Raw genomic sequence first — 17,260 nt, 5'->3', positions numbered from 1 at the left:
TCCTTCTCAGGCTAGATGTGCACCTTTCCCAGGGCTCTAAACCACCACTCCAAACTTATACTGTTACCCTCAGAAGGAAAACGAATTTAGAGTTCTGAGAGGGGCGACTCCCTGACATTTTAGCAAGTCCCACTTTCCTGAGGGTTTGAACTCTCAGGGGAAGGGAAACACACTTAAGGGTGTTAGAGTGGTAACTCCTTTCCCACTAGATCTGCCTTGTCTGAATAGTACCTCACGGTAACAGTGGAAGGAAAAGTCCAAGTCTCCCGCTTTCTTGAATCTTGGCTTAGCCTCACAGCCATTCCTCTAATTTTGGGGCCACAACAGTCCAATTGTTTCAGCCAACCACTTCTAGTCAACCAATTCATCCCTAATTTAGTGACTTTGAGTGGATAATGAGCCAAATGGGCAGGTCCGCATCTTCCAAGGCAGAGGCAAAGTCCCCAATAAAGGGGTTTTTTTCTCCTCTATAAAGTCATCAAGTCGATTAGGGAACTCCTTTGATCAAGACCCTATGTTATATAACACTCTTTATATTGACAGAAATTTAATTCTGACAATATGGTATGAGTAGACACTCATTATCCTAAGACCAGGAAGGAAGAAACACAAAACAGGCAGCCTGAAACAAGATTTATGCTTGCTCGTCTAGGACACGTGCTTTAGACACCCTGTGCTCACAGCTGCATGGAGGCTGAGGTGCTGGTCAGGGCAAATGCCCTTCCCCCAACCCAGTCCTGGAGAAATAGCTCCTACGGTCCCAACATGACTTGCAGCTGGAAAGGAAGAAAGTGAGGAAAGGCTGCCTCTGCCCCTTTATACATGTACTGAGTCATTAGCCTTTAGGGCTCTCTAGTCAACAAGGGGCCTGTGCTTCTTCTCAGTGTGAAAGCCCTTTAACCTCCAGCAACACGTGGCTAGAAGCAGGCCCCTAACCTCCCTACATAGTAAACTTGTTGATTGATAGAGCTATCCATGCTCCCATACCTGTGGACTAACAACACACACATGAAAGATGGTAAATGGTGATAATGATGTAAAAAGCCCCAACTCTGAATTGAGCTGGAAGCTTTACCTTGAGGAAGAAGCACATGGCCTCAGGAACCCAAAATATTACTTTTGACAACCAGACTGGAACTGGGCTCTAAGCTGTGGGCGGCCAGAGCCAAATAAAGCAGCCTTGAGACAAGAGAGTCAGGAATCAAACAGAAGTGTAATTTCAAGGTGAAGGAAACAGATTTGAAAACCAAACCAAATTAAACCAAAGTGCCCCTGAGAAGGAGGGCTTGTGGCTTATGGCAGAGGTAGGATTTTTATACATGAAAACTACAAAAAGGTGGGACTCGACACAGTCATTCTTAGGTCTTCAGTAAACAGTTCCCACAGCAGGCCCATGTGTGCAGGCATTTTGGGGACATCATAGAAATTCTTGGGTCCTGTGGGAGCAGTCCCTAAGTTATTAGAATTGTTGAGCCTTGTGATCATTCAGCAAGGTACAAAACCAGAGTTAGCATGGAAGGAATAGGAGTGAAGCCCCTGCTTCGGTTCACTTAGCAATTTACAAGCCCAGGAATTCTTCAGGGCATCAGGAGAGGTGATTGATCACAGCTCTAGCTCTCAGGCCAGAATCTCCTGGGAAATAGGGGAGCTCCAACAAATCTAAATAGGAATTGATTAATATGAAAATTATAAATCCCTAGGTGAACACCTGTTACCAGAGGGTGAGATCTTCCAAAGGGTGAGTACGAAGGACTGTTGTTACGCTAAGCTCAAGCACAGCCTGCTTGCTGGGCCTTAGCTCTGGAAAACAGGGTGTCTCCTAATGTCTTGATACTTTAAATTCAAGAGGCTCTTTGTCCTAATCAAGAAACATCTGTTTGATTCCTGACTCTCCTGTTTCTAGACTGCTTTGTTTGGTTCCAGCCACCTACAGGTTAGAGGCCAGTTCTGGTCTGGTTGTCATTTAAATTGGTGTCAGAAGTGGGATTGGATAGAACAGGGCTGAGTGGACTTTCTGGTACCAGTGGGAGCGGATTTTGCCACTGGAGATTTCTCTAGAGTCTCACACCACTCCACCCACCTACCTACCCCCTCGTCTTATAAGTCTGCTGCTCTTTCCTGGCTCCAATCCTGGGCTCATGCTTTTGGTTGAGCTCAGCATTCTTTGTGAGGAAAACTCCAAGGTTCCTCCCATGACCTGGTTTGTTTAAGGTCTCTCTGGTAAGAATATCCTTTCTTAACTGCACACCTCTGTCAACAGGCCTCTCTGCAATCCTCTGTAAAACTGGAGCCTCTCTGCACATCTCTGCAAAATTGCAACTGTGTGTCTAACTACACACCTCACTAACTTGTGTGCCTCAGCCAAACTGGTACTGTTTGTATCTGTCTCTTCATTTTTTTCTGTTTCTCTGTTTTTGTAAAATGTAAAATGTCTGTGGCATGTTTATGTTGTGAGCTAGATTCTGTTACCCTGAAAGATTTAAAATGCAGCCAGTCAGAAAAACTTCTAAAGGCTGTAGCCAGAGAGTTTAGAACACTGGAAAAGATTAACGAACTTTCATAGTTGAAGCAATTGTCCCAGTAAGCAGGACTAACCCCCACTTTAGGCTTTCCTTGGGAGATTAGGTTATAAGAAAAGAAAAAAAACTTGTAAGACTTTTCCCCTATCATTTCAGCTTTGGCTGTGTTGGAATTATACAAATAAAGTCAGACAGTCAAAGTTTGTAGGACTACTAAAAACATCTTAGCAATTTTGGGAGTCTGAAGGTTTATTATTTTAAGATTGCAGGAGAGAACTCCTGAAACTTTGGAGTAATTCCAAGAACTCACTCTCTTCTGAAATACCTTAGCAAGTTTTGGGGTACCACTCTGTAGAATTTGTCCTAAGGAAAAAGAAGGTTTAAATTTTATAAAGGTTTTGCAAGTAAATGGCAAGATTAATAGCTTCATTGTTCTAGGGCAGGGGTGGGGAACCTTGGGCCTCAAGGCCACAAGTGGCCCTCTAGGTCCTCAAGTGCAGCCCTTTGAACTGAATCCAAACTTCACAGAACAAATCCCCTTACTAACAGGATTTATTCTGTAAAACTTGGACTCGGTCATAAGGCCAAACCTAAGGACCTAGAAGGTCACATGTGGCCTTGAGGCTACAGATTCCCCACTCCTGTTCCAGCGCAATGAAGGAAGGTAGCTAGTTCGAAAGTAATCCCAGAGTGAAAAAAGAAAAAAAAACAGGTAAACAGTTTGCACTTTATAGTAATTTCATGTTAATCTTTTCTTGACATTCCTGACCATGAAAAGTGAAAAAATGTTTAAACTAAAGAGACTCTTGCGACTCCCATAGGCCAAAAGACCCTCTTCCTGTTAGCCCCTCTCATCCCAGATCAGATTCCCAATATAGGTATTTTTTAAAAATTCTGGAAAAATGTTGGGAAATTTGAACTGTGTTCTGCCCCTCCAGCTATGCAGTTCAAAGCTCCAGAGGTCACCTGGTTGGGGAAGGGGGCAGCAGCTATGGCAGGGGTCCCCCCACTGGCAGTGACCCCAATTGCTCTAGGCATCCTGAAACCCACTCCTCTAGGCAAGCCTGGGGGCATCACCCAGGTATACATCCTGCCCCAGTAGCTACAAGTGGCCCCAGCCACAATGGTGCCTGGCTCCAAAGCTGCAGCTATCTGGAGCAGTAGGGGGGTAGGGTCATGCCCCATGGCCAGCATCCACTTTGCCCTGCCACCAGGAACTACCACCAATAGAAAGGTCCTGGCAAAAGCCACCACAGTTCTAGGAAGTAAAGACAGCTGTACCTTCCTTGATGTTTCTTTCCTTGAAGGTGCCCTATCACTTCTCTCTGTATCACCCAATTGAAAACTGTTCTAAAGTGACAACACTTTCACATGTGTATGGATATAAAAAAATCTCTGCAAGAAATTTATTTTTTTTTACAAAGTTTTATTTTAAAAAAAAATTTTTAGGACATTTTTATTTAAAATTTTGAGTGCCAAATTCTATCCCGTCCCTTCCTGCTCCCTGAGATGCTAAACAATCAGATATAGGTCATACATGTGCAATTATGTAGAACATTTCCATATTAGTCATTTTGTTCAAGAAAACTCAAATAAAAAGGAAAAAATGAAAGAAAATGAAAAATAGCATGGTTCAGTCTGTATTCAATTAATATCAATTCTTTCTCTGGAGGTAGATAGTATGCTTCATCATTAGTCTTTAGGGATTGTCTTGGATTATTGTGTTGCTGAGAATAGCTAAGTCATTCATGGATCTTCATCAAACAGTTTTGCTGTTATCATGTATAATGTTCTCCCGGTTCTGTTTGATTCACTATGCATCAGTTCATGTAAGTCTTTCCAGGTTTTTTTGAAATCATCCTGCTTGTCATTCCTTTTTTTTTTTTTTTGGCTAGGCAATGGGATCTTGGAATGCTCTACCACAGGTTGGGCACAGATAATCCATGTGAACATTTGGGGTGGATTCTCTAAATTAGCACATCTTGCATTTCTTTTGAGCTACTTCAATTCTGTTTTGTTCATAGAGCGCAGCACTTTCTCTGATGAGGGCATGCCATGCTGAGAGGTCCTGTGCCAGAGTCTCTCACATCACACAATCATTTCCAAAGTTCTTTTTTTTGGTCTGAGGCCAGATTTGAACTCAGGTCCTCCTGACTTCAGGGCCGGTGCTTTACCCACTGTGCCACCTAGCTGCCCCTATTTCCAAAGTTCTTAAGACCTTGAGAATGTCCTCATATCACTTCTTCTGACCACTATGTGAGCACTTGCCTTGTGTGAGTTCGCCATAAAATAGTCTTTTAGGCAATTGTAGGACTAGTTTAAAAAATATATCAGCTTCACAAGTACAGGATTGGAGAGGCATGATTAGAATAGAGTTTGTCTGAAAAAGATCTAGGGATTTTTAAACTTGAGTTCACAGTTTGAAGGGGCAGCCAAAAATAAAACAAACCCCAAAAAACAAACCCAAAACCTAATGTGAAATTGAGCTACATTAAGAGAGTCATAACTTCCATGTAGGAGGAAATGGTGGTTCCAATGTACCCCTGTGTTCTGCCTGGCAAAGACCACATCTGAAGGGCTGTATTCAGTTTTGGGACCATTCAGAATGATGGACCTAGAATCCATGTCATATATCCATAACATATAACTAGTGCTGAAGGAACTAGGAATATTTATCCTGGGGGAGAAAAGACTTGGAGAGGGACAAGATAATTGCTTCCAGGATTGGAAAGGCTGTCATGTCAAAGATATGTGCATCAGGAAAAACTTTATAACAAGCAGAGTGCTCCAATGAAATGGGCTGACTTGAGAGGTGGAGGGGGTCCCCACATCAATCAGAGGCCGGATGACCACTTGGCTGGTATGTTATAATAACGATTCTTTTCAGGCCTGGGATTGCATTTCACAAGTCCAGTGAGGTATAGCTGTTGTCAGCCTTTACTGCTGCTTTGTAAAGTGATTTCTGTTTGTTTGAAAGGTACTTCTATAAGTAATTATAATCATTATCTCATTCTTCTCATTGTTTACTCCTTTTTGTAATTGAATTCAAGTGGTAGTATGGGAGCTCATCTTCTGCAAACCTACTAAAAGCATTTTCAGGGCAATTCTAGGCACACACAAGATGATAGGGATGATAGTATATTCTGCAACCTGCAATTTCCACCGTTTTATTGCATGATTTCCATCAATCTTTAACCCCCAGGTCCTTAAGGATAATCTTTCTGTAATTTATAGTGGCAGTTACCTAATCCTAAAAAAATGCTCTTCCATTTCTGTAAACAAATCCTTATGACTTTGTTTCACACTTTGTCAAGACACTGTTGATGAGATTCATGTGAATATTTGCCCACAGTGAGCCTTTTGATTCCGTGACGTTAGTCTCCTAAACTCATTGGGTTACATTGGACAAATCCACTTGAATGTAGCTGTTCTTAGCCTTTACTATTGCTTTGTGAAGTGAGCTCTTTTTTTTTCCAAAAAACCTCTGCCTGTTTATAATGTGCTTTGAGAAGCTCTCTCAATCTATTTCCTCCTTTTTGAGGAGGAAGCTTTCATCATTCTATTGCTGCCTTGGAGTGATGAGCTCTGTATTTTGGTAAACGATGTTTGGATTTTTGTTTGGAGCCCCCCCCCCTCCGCCCCATTATGCCCTTATCTTATTCCAGGGAGTTCAAATTACTATTATGCTATTATTCTTTTATATTTAAAGTTCTGTGGAACAGGTGAATGAATGAGTGCAAAAGCATGATTAACTGCTTATAGGGTCCAAGTATTATGCTAAATTTTAGGAATTGTTGAAGGAACAAATACTATACTACATCCTCTGCCACAGACACAAATCTGTCAGAAATAATTTTCTACTAATTTTAGGTTATCCTGTATCTTACCATTTTTCTGCTTGCAGAGAGAGAAATGACCAAGCTTATAGTTTCCTCGAGCCCTTGGACAGCTCCCTAAATCACAAGTCATTGTGAAGTCCCAGTATATTTCACATGTAACCCTAAGGCTGCATTAGGCTTGAAGAGGCAAATCTGAAAGGCCCTAGGTTCTTAGTAATTCTATTCTTGTTCCAGTTACAGAGTGAAATCTCTAACAAGTGGCCTGGAGGCTGGGATCCCAGAACTGTGTTAGAAAAGGTCGTTCTCTTCTGTGGTTCCTGGAGCCTGCACACACACTCATGTTGTACAAATATTTATAAGAAAGAAGATTAAATCAGTCTGATGTAGAGTTTAATACAATTAAAGACCATACTTAGACACAGCTGCCAATCCCACTCATTTTAAGTAAGGAAAGGAAAGAGGAGACAAGTTCCTTCTCATATGTGTATGTGGGTCCCCTTAGAGTTCCAGCACTGGAGATTAAAAACAAAAGCACAGGATATACCTTGCTATTTTAGTCTCTTGGGAGAAGAGAGGGTGATGTCACCAGGACTGGTATTCCATGTGATGGGAAGGCTCATCACCTTCCTCTTCTCTGAGTGTTCTCTCCTGCTTTTTAAGTGTCCTTAAAACTCCCACTGTAGGGGAAACTTCCACCCTATATTCCTAATCTCTCTTTAGCTTCTTCTTTTCCTAAACTAGAAAAAATGGCCAGGAGGACTGGTACACACAGTCAGTCAACTAACATTCAATAAGCTCCTACTATGTGCTAGGCACTATGTTAAGCCCTGTGGACACCAAGAAAGGTAAAATTGAGGCAGAGTCACAAAGAGTTTAGGAAACAGTTCAGGTAATAGTTTGCTTCATCAAACAGAAGAATACTCATTTAATTCTATGCACACAACCTCAGAGAATCATTTTCCTAAAACCATGCCTTCCAGCTGCCATCTCTAGTCTTCCTGACCTATATATTACCACTGGACCTGATGACTGGAGAAAAGAGTGAGGCTGCTAACTTTGCAAGCCCTGCTTCACTTAAATCCAATTCATTTGCAAGTCAAGACATCACCCTCCTCATGTCATTAGTCTTCTGAAATGAAGGACCCCGGGGCAGCTAGGTAGTGCAGTGGATAGAGCACTGGCCCTGAAGTCAGGAGGACCTGAATTCAAATCCTGGGCCTCAGACCAAACACTTGACACTTACTAGCTGTGTGACCCTGGGCAAGTCACTTAACCCCAATTGCCTAAAAAAACAAACAAACAAAAAAACCCCAACAGAATGAAGGACCCAACTACAAGAAAGAACCTAAATTTCGTCAATTGAAGTAATCCAAGAATTGTTTTCCTTCTCATTACCTTCATTGCTTTAGGGGATGGGAAGAGATCTTTACGAATCTCTTCAAGGCTTGGGAAAAGGCAATGATAACCTTGATTAGCTCTTGAGGTTTTACTATTCAAAGTCTGGTTAACACAAGTCTGGTAACCAGTACTATTTCAGGGACCTCAGCTTTCTTCCCTACATACTTTCCTAGTATGTTAGGCTTTAACTTAGAGGTTTAAACTAGGCTTTAAATTAGCGGAGGTGAGGGCAGCTTTGCCTGTTTCCCCAAGATACAAATGAGAAAAAATGAGATGGTCAGTACTCTCCAGGAGCTCACACTCCGATTAAGAGAGACAACACACATAAAAGAACTCAATTGCAGGGAATGGAAGGGTCTGGAGGTGCTAAGGGTGGATAAATGGGTCTGATTGCAAGGCCCAGGTGTCCTTAAGGTACATAAGAGGTCAAATGACAGTGCCTAGATGTCTGGGGGTTATATATAGCTGCAGGGCCTTGGAGGACTTTCTGAGGCAGAATGAAGGTGGAAGGTAAGGTTTAGTGGTCTTCCATTGAATCAGAAGGCTTGTAGTGGGTGACTCCCAACTTATCTAAGTGGTGTGAATAGCCATATCAGTCTTCCTTCCATATTCCCTGCCCTGCTATCCCATAGGGTCTGGGCCATCTTGTAGAGTCAGAGCAGGCCCCAAAGTGGTTAGGGGAAGGGCAAAAGGAAGGTGTGGTGAGAAAGGTACTAAATGGGGTCTGAATAAAATCATTGCTTTTTGTAGATGAACGAAAGTATTGGGATGTAAGTTCATCTTCTGTTATCCAGAAGGCATACTGTTGTATTCATAGTTTAACTCTAGTAGCAAACTGAATGATGGGAATGGTATGGTTATTGAAGTCGTGTACCTGAATGATTTTTATTTCTTCTGCTAGGTCTTTATGTTTTAAAAGCTGCTGATTCAGATGGCAATATGAAAGACCTGAGAAGCCCAGGTCTCTGGACAGGGCTCCGGAAAGATTAATGATAAAGAAACAATTAGGTTTTTCCATCCTGTCCAAAATGGCACAGAAAGATGGGAGGAGGGAGTGAGAAGAAGCCCTGTTGTGGGCTGAGAGGTTGAGAGGTTGTGACCCCTCAAAGACCGGAGTACAGGACGGGTCGTCTGGAATGAATTCACAGACTCAAGCATTCTTTAAGCCAAGGTGGCAAAGTTTATTGTTATGCTTTTCAGCGGGCAAGGATTCTTAAAGGATCCTGCAGCCTTAGAGAGGTACAGTTAAAGTTTATATAGGATAAAATACAATAAAACATGTGCCAAATATGCTAACTAGGGGATGCAGGGTGGGATTAGGGAGTGGTTAAAGAGTGGTCCGTTCTTAAAAGAACATGCACTTCTTGTACCTACTGTGCAGGCACGTTTTACCCACAGCTCACTAGGAAAAGCCCACAAGGGGGGCCACGTGGAGGTGTGGTTTTTAGGCCTGCTACATCACTAAGTCAACCAGAGTTCAGGGTAACTGAGAGCTGTCCAGTCTGCCACCAATCAATGTCTTGTTTGACAAGATAGATGTAGGGAGTATACATATGTCTTAAGTCTAGAATACAGTTAATGAGGAACCCAGGATGTAGATAATGAGGTAGGGCGGTAGGATAGTATAGTAGTGGGTAAGAATGTCTTTATGACCCAGTGCAAAGCCAGTTTAAACTAATAAATCCTTCAGGTGCTGTTTGGAACTGCATGAGGGAGAGAGATAAGGGTCTTGCTGGGGCCCACTCATGAGTAATTGCTAGGCCCAGCGTCCTTGGGCTGGGGAGAAACTGTCAGGTACAGTGTTTCTGAGGCTAGGGAGAAATTGGGGTCCAAGTACAAGCACCCAAGCACCCCATCAAGCCCCATGCTCAGGTAAAGGGGAAGGGGAAAGCTGATGAAAATGGGAGAAGAGGAAGAAGAGGAGCCAGAAGATTGGAAAGTGTGAGCTGAACAAGGAAACTTATACTGAACTCCTGCAAATAGACCTGAAGTTAACTCCTGCTTAAAAAAAAAAAAAGGTGGGGGATGGAAGAGGGAATCACAAGCCAGCTGAGCTCTTGGGATCAGAAACCCAAAGCTAGATTCTAGCTCTGCCTTATTAGAACAGAAGTAGACACCATGAGGAAAGACCATGGTTGGCCATGCCCACATTGAAACAGTTGGAACCTTTGTACAAGTCTTGGGATATTTTTGTGGGAGAATGTGTTTGTTCATAATTCTTTAAAAAGAATTAATCTGTTTTGATATAGTTGCTGTTCTAGTCGGGGAGTCATGTTATCAAATTCAAAAAAGCTCTTTTGAAATTCCGTTCTAAGTAAGCTCATCCCCATTTCAAAATAATTTGAAAGATAGGTATTATATTTATCATCCATTTCATTATTAAGTATAATGTCTATAGTTTGCATTAAGTGCAGATTTTCCATGAATACAGCTTTTCATTCTTCATATTTAAAGCTCAAAAACTTCCTATCTCATTTTGTCTAGATTTAGGAATGAAGTTTAGTTTTTATAATTGCCTTATGGCGGTCAACAATATGTCATTGTGTGCTATGGAGCTGAAGTTACCAATAACAAAATGCATCATGAAGCCCCTGTATATAACTGGCACGATTTATTTCTAATTTTGTCATGGAAGGAAGGAAACAGCATTTATTGAGTGCCTACTGTATATCTGGCACTGTACTAATAACTCTTTGCAAATATTATCTCACTGCATCCTCACAACAACACTAAGAGGTAGATACTATTTTTATCCCCATTTTTTTTTAACAGTTGAAGAAGCTCAGACAGACAGGGGTTAAGTGACTTGCTGAGGGTCACACAGCTAGTAAATATGTAGGGCCAGGTTTGAACTCAGAAGAGGGCAATTCTCCAGCATTTCTGGGTTCCTGCTTTCACAGCTGCCCTTAACAGTAACTCTACAAATACCACTGCTTCTCTGCTGGCCCCTTTCTTACCTCTCTACCCCACCCAATGGCTGAATTGTTGAATTTTGAGGGGGATTATATTGTCATTATCATTATTACTACTGAAAATGCAAATACAACTGCCATTTTGGGAGATTGCTTTTCTAAGTAGAAGAAGCATTCTTATTATAATTAGGGTAAGTAACTTGCCCAGGGTCACACAGCTAGCAAGTGTCAAGTGTCTGAGTCTGGATTTGAACCCAAGTTCTCCTGACTCCAAGGCCAGAGCTCTATCCACAATGCCACCTAACTGCCCCTGAGTTAATAGTATTCTTTGAAGCACATTGCATGCTAAAAGTTCAATAGGTTTGTTTGTTTGTTCTTTTCTTTTCTTTCTTTCTTTCTTTCTTTCTTTTTTTTGAGTAACTTCTACAAAAGGTTTGGAACCTACCCAAACCCTCACTGTCGTGTAATGGTAACTTCTGTCAAGGTCTTTTTCAGAACAGTAAAAATAATAATAATTCACATTTATGTAATGCTTTAAAGCTTTGCAAAGTGCTTTAGAAATAGTATCTTATTTGATCCTCACAATAACCCTGGGACATAGGTGCTATTATTATCTCCATTTTACAGTTCAGAAAACTGAGATAAGACTGAGGTTAAGTGACTTGCCCAGGGTCACAGAGCTAGTAAGTGCCTGAGGCTGGATATAAATTTCAGTCTTCCTGTTGCCAGGTCCAGCACTCTGGACCTGTAAGGTAGTTATTAATAATCAGGCTGAGCAAACTGTCCTGAGAAAACTGAGATAACCACCACCTTCCAGTTTCATTGACTGTATCACTTTGGGTTATGTATGAGAACCAGCCCATTACAGGCTGGGAACTTCAGACAACACATATCTACATCTGAGGCCGCTAAGGGTCCTGAATATGTGCCAAGGCCAAGTTGCCTCCAAGACCACTCATGAGTGTGGAAGAAACTGCCCGCAAGTTCAAGCCTGTGTGTCCTAGCTAATTAGTACCTAGAAAAGACTGTCCACAGGTTCAGACACATCCGCCCTGGCCAATTAGTGCATTAAAGCTTCAAGAACACTTGAAAAGCATGGCTTCACTGATCAAGGTATTGTTTGAAATAAAGCCTTTTCTCTATGTAAGCAAAAACAATCCAATCTCAAATAGCAACTCCAAGCCTTGGAAATAGGCCTATGGACCTGGGACATAGGCTGAGCTCAGAGTGACACCTCGTGGCCAATGTTGAGATTGCACTAAGACTAACTATTCTAGGCTTCTCAAACTTTTTTCCACTCGGGACCCCTTCAGTGCTTTTTAAACTGTGGGTCTTGACCCCATATGGCTCAGACTAGGCCACACTTCTGGGAGGAATTTCGGGATTGATGCTCATACAGCACCCTTGGAAAAGGGGCAGATATATGAACATAGAGGAAAACTCCACTTGTCAACGCCAGTAACCCTTTACCTATAACATAAGTTTTGCAAAGAACTTTACATGCACTATCTCTGTTGATCTTCATAACAATCCTAGTAGGTATCATTGGTGGTGGTGTTCATTCGTTTCAGTCATGTCTGACTCTATAACCCCATTGGGGTTTTCTTGGCAAAGATACTGGAGTGGTTTGCCATGTCCTTCTCTGGCTCATTTTTATTTTTTATTTTTTATTTTTTGGTTAAGCAGTGGGGTTAAGTGACTTGCCCAGAGTCACACAGCTAGTAAGTGTTATGTGTCTGAGACCAGATTTGAACTCAGGTCCTCCTGAATCCAGGGCCAGTGCTCTATTCACTGCCACCTAGCTGCCCCTGGCTCATTTTATAGATGAGAAACTCAGGCAAACAGGGTCAAGTGACTTGCCCAGGGGAATTCGAGTCTTCCTGACTCCAGGTCTGGTACTCTGTGCACTATGGCGCCACCTAGCTACCTATCATTGGTATTATTATGTCTGTTTTACAAATGCAGCAACTAAGGCTCTGAACAAGGTCCAGCAGAAGTTTGATCCTTTGACCCCAAAACTAGTGCTTTTGCACTGTCCTGCACTGATTCCCAACGAATTTTGGCATCTTATGTTCAGGACAAAAGGTTTCCTTAATGAGTGGGATGTCCCTATGAAGATTTCTCAGTGAAATTAAGGTTTGGGATAAAACTATCCTGAATTTTGAGATAAGTTCAGGAGGCAGAATAGGATTTAAGTATAGATTTCTATAGTTCCCCTCTTCTCTCAGTGCCACATCAGCAGTTAAAGTTTGCCCAGTCTGAAACCTGTGAAACCCCCCAATATCCTGTTGCTACATTCTGGTCACAGTGATCTTGCCACAACAGTGTCTACCTTGACCACACATTCTAATTATTACATTTTGGTGCTACCTCAGTAAAACTATGGTGATGTGTGTTGTTCTTTGTTCTCTGTCTCTGGGGGTAGATTTTCGTGTTTAGATTGTGAGCCAAATATTGGTCAGTTGGTGGGAGAGGGGGAATTTTCCCATTAGGGTTTATTTAACCTGGCTTTTTGCTTCTGTACTTTGTCTCCCTTCACCACACTATACTGGTGGAGGGACACCTAATTCTCGAGAATTGAAAAATAAACTTTCTGTTCCTACCTTGAGATACCTCTAAGTTTTTTTTTTTATTATTTTGAGTAAGGGTCGCATGTCACACACTTAAGGTTACCAAACTTATTTGGCTTACTGTCCCCTTTAAAAAAATTACTCAGGAGTCCCCCCCCATCTAATTTCTTTAACCCTTTCGTGTTGTTTCTTTTTTAATTCACATCATTTCAAACTACTCCCAGGCCCTCCCCCCACCCCAATCATTCCAGCGACCCCCAGGGGGTGATATGGACCATTTTGGGAACCTATGCTAGACCATGTTTCTGAACACTTGTCCATGTTTTCCTGTCCATTGGTCTCCAAATAACTTTGTAAGTTTCACATTTCTTGACCTGCCTCTGAGTCTTTTCAATCATTTAATGATTTTATTCAGTGTTTCAGATTTCATTTCATTCAATGGTTCCTCAATAGAAGCATAGTTCTTAAGAAATAATAAATAAAAACTGACCAATCCTAGAAAAGTCCCTATATCCCAAAGATTTTGTGGATGTGGCCAATGCAGGAGAACAACCATTCCTGCATCAGTGATCATGCCTTGTTGACATACTGTTTGTCACATAATTAACATAATTATGTCACATAATTAAAGGGGCTCTATAAAATTGGCATTTGTCAATTGACAAGTTACGGTCAAACATGCTACCTGTACCAGAGACCAGGCCTTAGAACAAAGTTGTCCTGAATTGTCCACTCTTGAATTTAGCCTGGACTAGATTAAAATGTAATTGGTAGATATTTAATGCAATAAATAAAAATATAATAAGACATAAATAATATTACATTTTAAAAATAAGTCAATATGTAGTCTGCAGGGATCCTTATGACTTATTGATTAGTCATTCCCATTTCTCTCTGAGTTGGACACCATTGTCTTAGAGGAATTTCTGCCCTAGAGCCCCGCTCTCCAGATCTGTGATGACCTCTCAGAACATTATTTCAGGAAAGCCCCAGTCATGCTTCCCTCTGCATACCTACCACCTCTTCCATGGAAACATGAACTATAATTGAATCAACTCTGTCATTGCAGATGTGAATGGAGCGTGACAATCTACTCCTCTATGTCCCCATTTACTACCCCTGTAACTTTTTGACCAAAATGCCTCTTCCCCCACCCCACCTCTCCCTTATATGTTTTGCCCCTTACAATATAAGCTCTTTGAGGGCAGGGACCATCTTTGCTTTTGTATTTTTATCCCCAGTGCTTGGTCTGTGGTAAGTACTTAAATGCTTTTCTGTTCATTCATATCAACTTCCTTTTGCTGGTACAACACTTTCATTAGTCTTTCTTCATGTTCTTCCAATGACTTTCCAAAGACAGTGAGGTCATCAAGGTATAACAACACTTATAGATAATTCATATCTCTGACTATTTTCTCCATTAGCCATTGGAAGGGTGCCAGTGCCCCTAAGGTGCCTCCTGGGAAAGACTCACATTGATGAGATATAGATAGCTGGAAAGATGAAAGCAGTCTTTTGTCTTCCTCAGCAATAAGAATAATAACAACAATAATACATTAATAATTATAATATACCAATAAGCAATAGTCCATAATTATAATATATTGGTATATTTAATAATATATTAATAATAATAAATGTATATAGCACTTACTATGTTCCAGACCCTGTGCGAAGCACTTTACAAATATTACTTCATTACCTCCACTGATATTTCTTTTATCAGACCAGCTGGAGAACTACTAATGCAAGACAGAAGAAATTTTATTTGACAGTCTACCAAAATTAATAACAAGTATACAAGCTGAGAAAGGGAACAGATATGGGGAATAAGTGTGGCCAGAGAACACATGGAAGAGGGTCACAGGTCAAAGGAAGCTTGGCCAGAGTGAGGCCCAGTGTCTTACATCTCTACCAGCAGTAGAGTGGCTCTCTTCCCAGAGATACCTCACAGGGCTGTTGTGAAGATAAGACGTGAGATGAGATCCAAAAAATGCCATCCAAATGTCAGCTATTATTATTATTTTAAATTGAATGTCTTATTTTCCCCCAATTACATGTAAACAATTTTTAACATTCTTTTTTTTTTAATTTTGAATTCTAAATTCTCTCCCTTTAAGAGTCAGTTATTATTTTTTGTTTGTTTTATTTTTTTTCCAGCTAGTATTATTGAGAGACAACATGGTATAGTGCAGTGGTTCTCCAGTAACAGCTAGCTTTTATATAGTGCCTGCTATGTGCCAGGCACTGTGCTAAGCACTTTATCACTATTATCTCATCTGATCCTCATAACAGCCTTGGGAAATAGGTGCTATTATGATCCCTATTTTACAGTAGAGGAAACTGAGGCAAACAGCTAAAGTGACTTGCCCAAGGACACATTGCTAGTTAAGTATCTGAGGCTAGATTTGAACTTGGGTCTTCCTGACTGCAGAACTATCACTCTACATTTCACTATCTGGATGCCCTATATAAAAAAAGAGTTATTAGAACCCAAGGTCCCAACTCTCAATCCAGGGCTCTTTCCCCTATACCAAGCTATTGGCCTGTGATTACAATCTAGAAAAAGTTCTGTGCTCAGAAAAGGCATGGCTCCGCAAAGGGAGGGGCAGGGCTAAGAAAAGGCTGGTGGGGAGGACTGCCTTTCCTGAGTGCCTCAGGGCATGTAGAGCACAGTGGGTGCTTCGGGAAAGGAGCGTCACCAAAATGAGTGGGGTGGGGTGGGGGTGGAGGGACAAGAAAAAAAAATGGAGTCCTTCATTTTTAAAATGCTGACTTCACAATTTAACCTAGGTCAGACTGACTGCCCCACTCCAGTGTCTGCGTTCTCCTTCCACCTCTCTTCGTTCCTCTCCTTTTCAAAACATTTCCCACTCTGGTTCACAGCAAGCCACGTCCTGCTACGGCAGTGAGTGACCTATACTGAAAGGGACCCTGGCCTTGACAATCTGGAGGCTTTGTTCCCTCCAGCTTCATCACTTGCTGACCTTCAGCCTCCCAACTTCTTCATCTGTAAAATGAGGTGTTTGGTCTAAATGGTCACTAAACTTCCAGCTCTGATGTCTACCACTGACTCACTCTCTCAAATACCATTTATTTCTTTTCTCTCTTTCCTTCCAATCCCAACCTCTCCACCCCCACCCCACCCTCATCCCTTGCTCTCAGTGAGCTTTGGAAAGTATCTGATAAAAGCCACTTTGGACCAAGTGTTAATGACTACTAAGTTTAACATTTCAGCTCTCAGAGGTGTCAAGTGATGGAATCTTAAAGAAATCTATCCTAATATATTGCAGGCACTGGGACAGGCCAGTAGAGGAGGATTGTTGTTTTTTTTTAAATTGTTTTTGGAGGGGGGTCTTTGTAAGGAGTCAATATCTAGTAGTGTTGGAACTTATCCTGTATTGACTGATGAACAGGTAGGCCATAGCTCTCTGAACTCATTCCAAGGATGTGTCAAGGACAAAGATCATCTTGTCCAAGGCTTCCTAGTTAACCTGGGGTTTCATGGACTTTAACTTCTCCCTGCAAACACACATTTTGATAACTGTTCTTTTAAAATTCTTTTAAAAAATAATTCTATGTATTTTATTTCATGGATTTAAAATCTTTATTCTGAGAAGGGCTCCCTAGGCCTCACCTGACTTCCAAAGGGGTCCATAACACGAAAAGATTAAGAACCCTTAATCTAGACTAACCCTGATGAAGAAACTGAAGTCCGCAGAAGAGCAGCTTACTCATGTTTCACAAGGGAATCTGAAACCACTTCTTCTGACTCCAAATCCAAGACTCTTTCCATAACCCTGGATTTGGAGTCAGAGAACCTGGCTTCAAATCCTGCCTCCATCATTTATAACCTATGTGACCTTGGACAGATCATTTAACATCTCTGAGCCTCAGTTTCCTCATATATAAAATGAGGGAGTTGGACTAAATGACCTCTACAATCCCTTCCAACTCTAAATCTATGATCTATAATCTACTTGTTGTTATTGAGACATTTTAGTCGAGTCTGACTCTGTGTG

Source organism: Phascolarctos cinereus, unplaced genomic scaffold, assembly GCF_003287225.1.
Source record: "Phascolarctos cinereus isolate Bilbo 61053 unplaced genomic scaffold, phaCin_HiC Scaffold_5;HRSCAF=322, whole genome shotgun sequence".
In the NCBI taxonomy this organism is placed as follows: Eukaryota; Metazoa; Chordata; class Mammalia; order Diprotodontia; family Phascolarctidae; genus Phascolarctos; species Phascolarctos cinereus.
The sequence above is the reverse complement of the archived record's forward strand: the minus strand, read 5'-3'. Positions refer to the sequence as shown.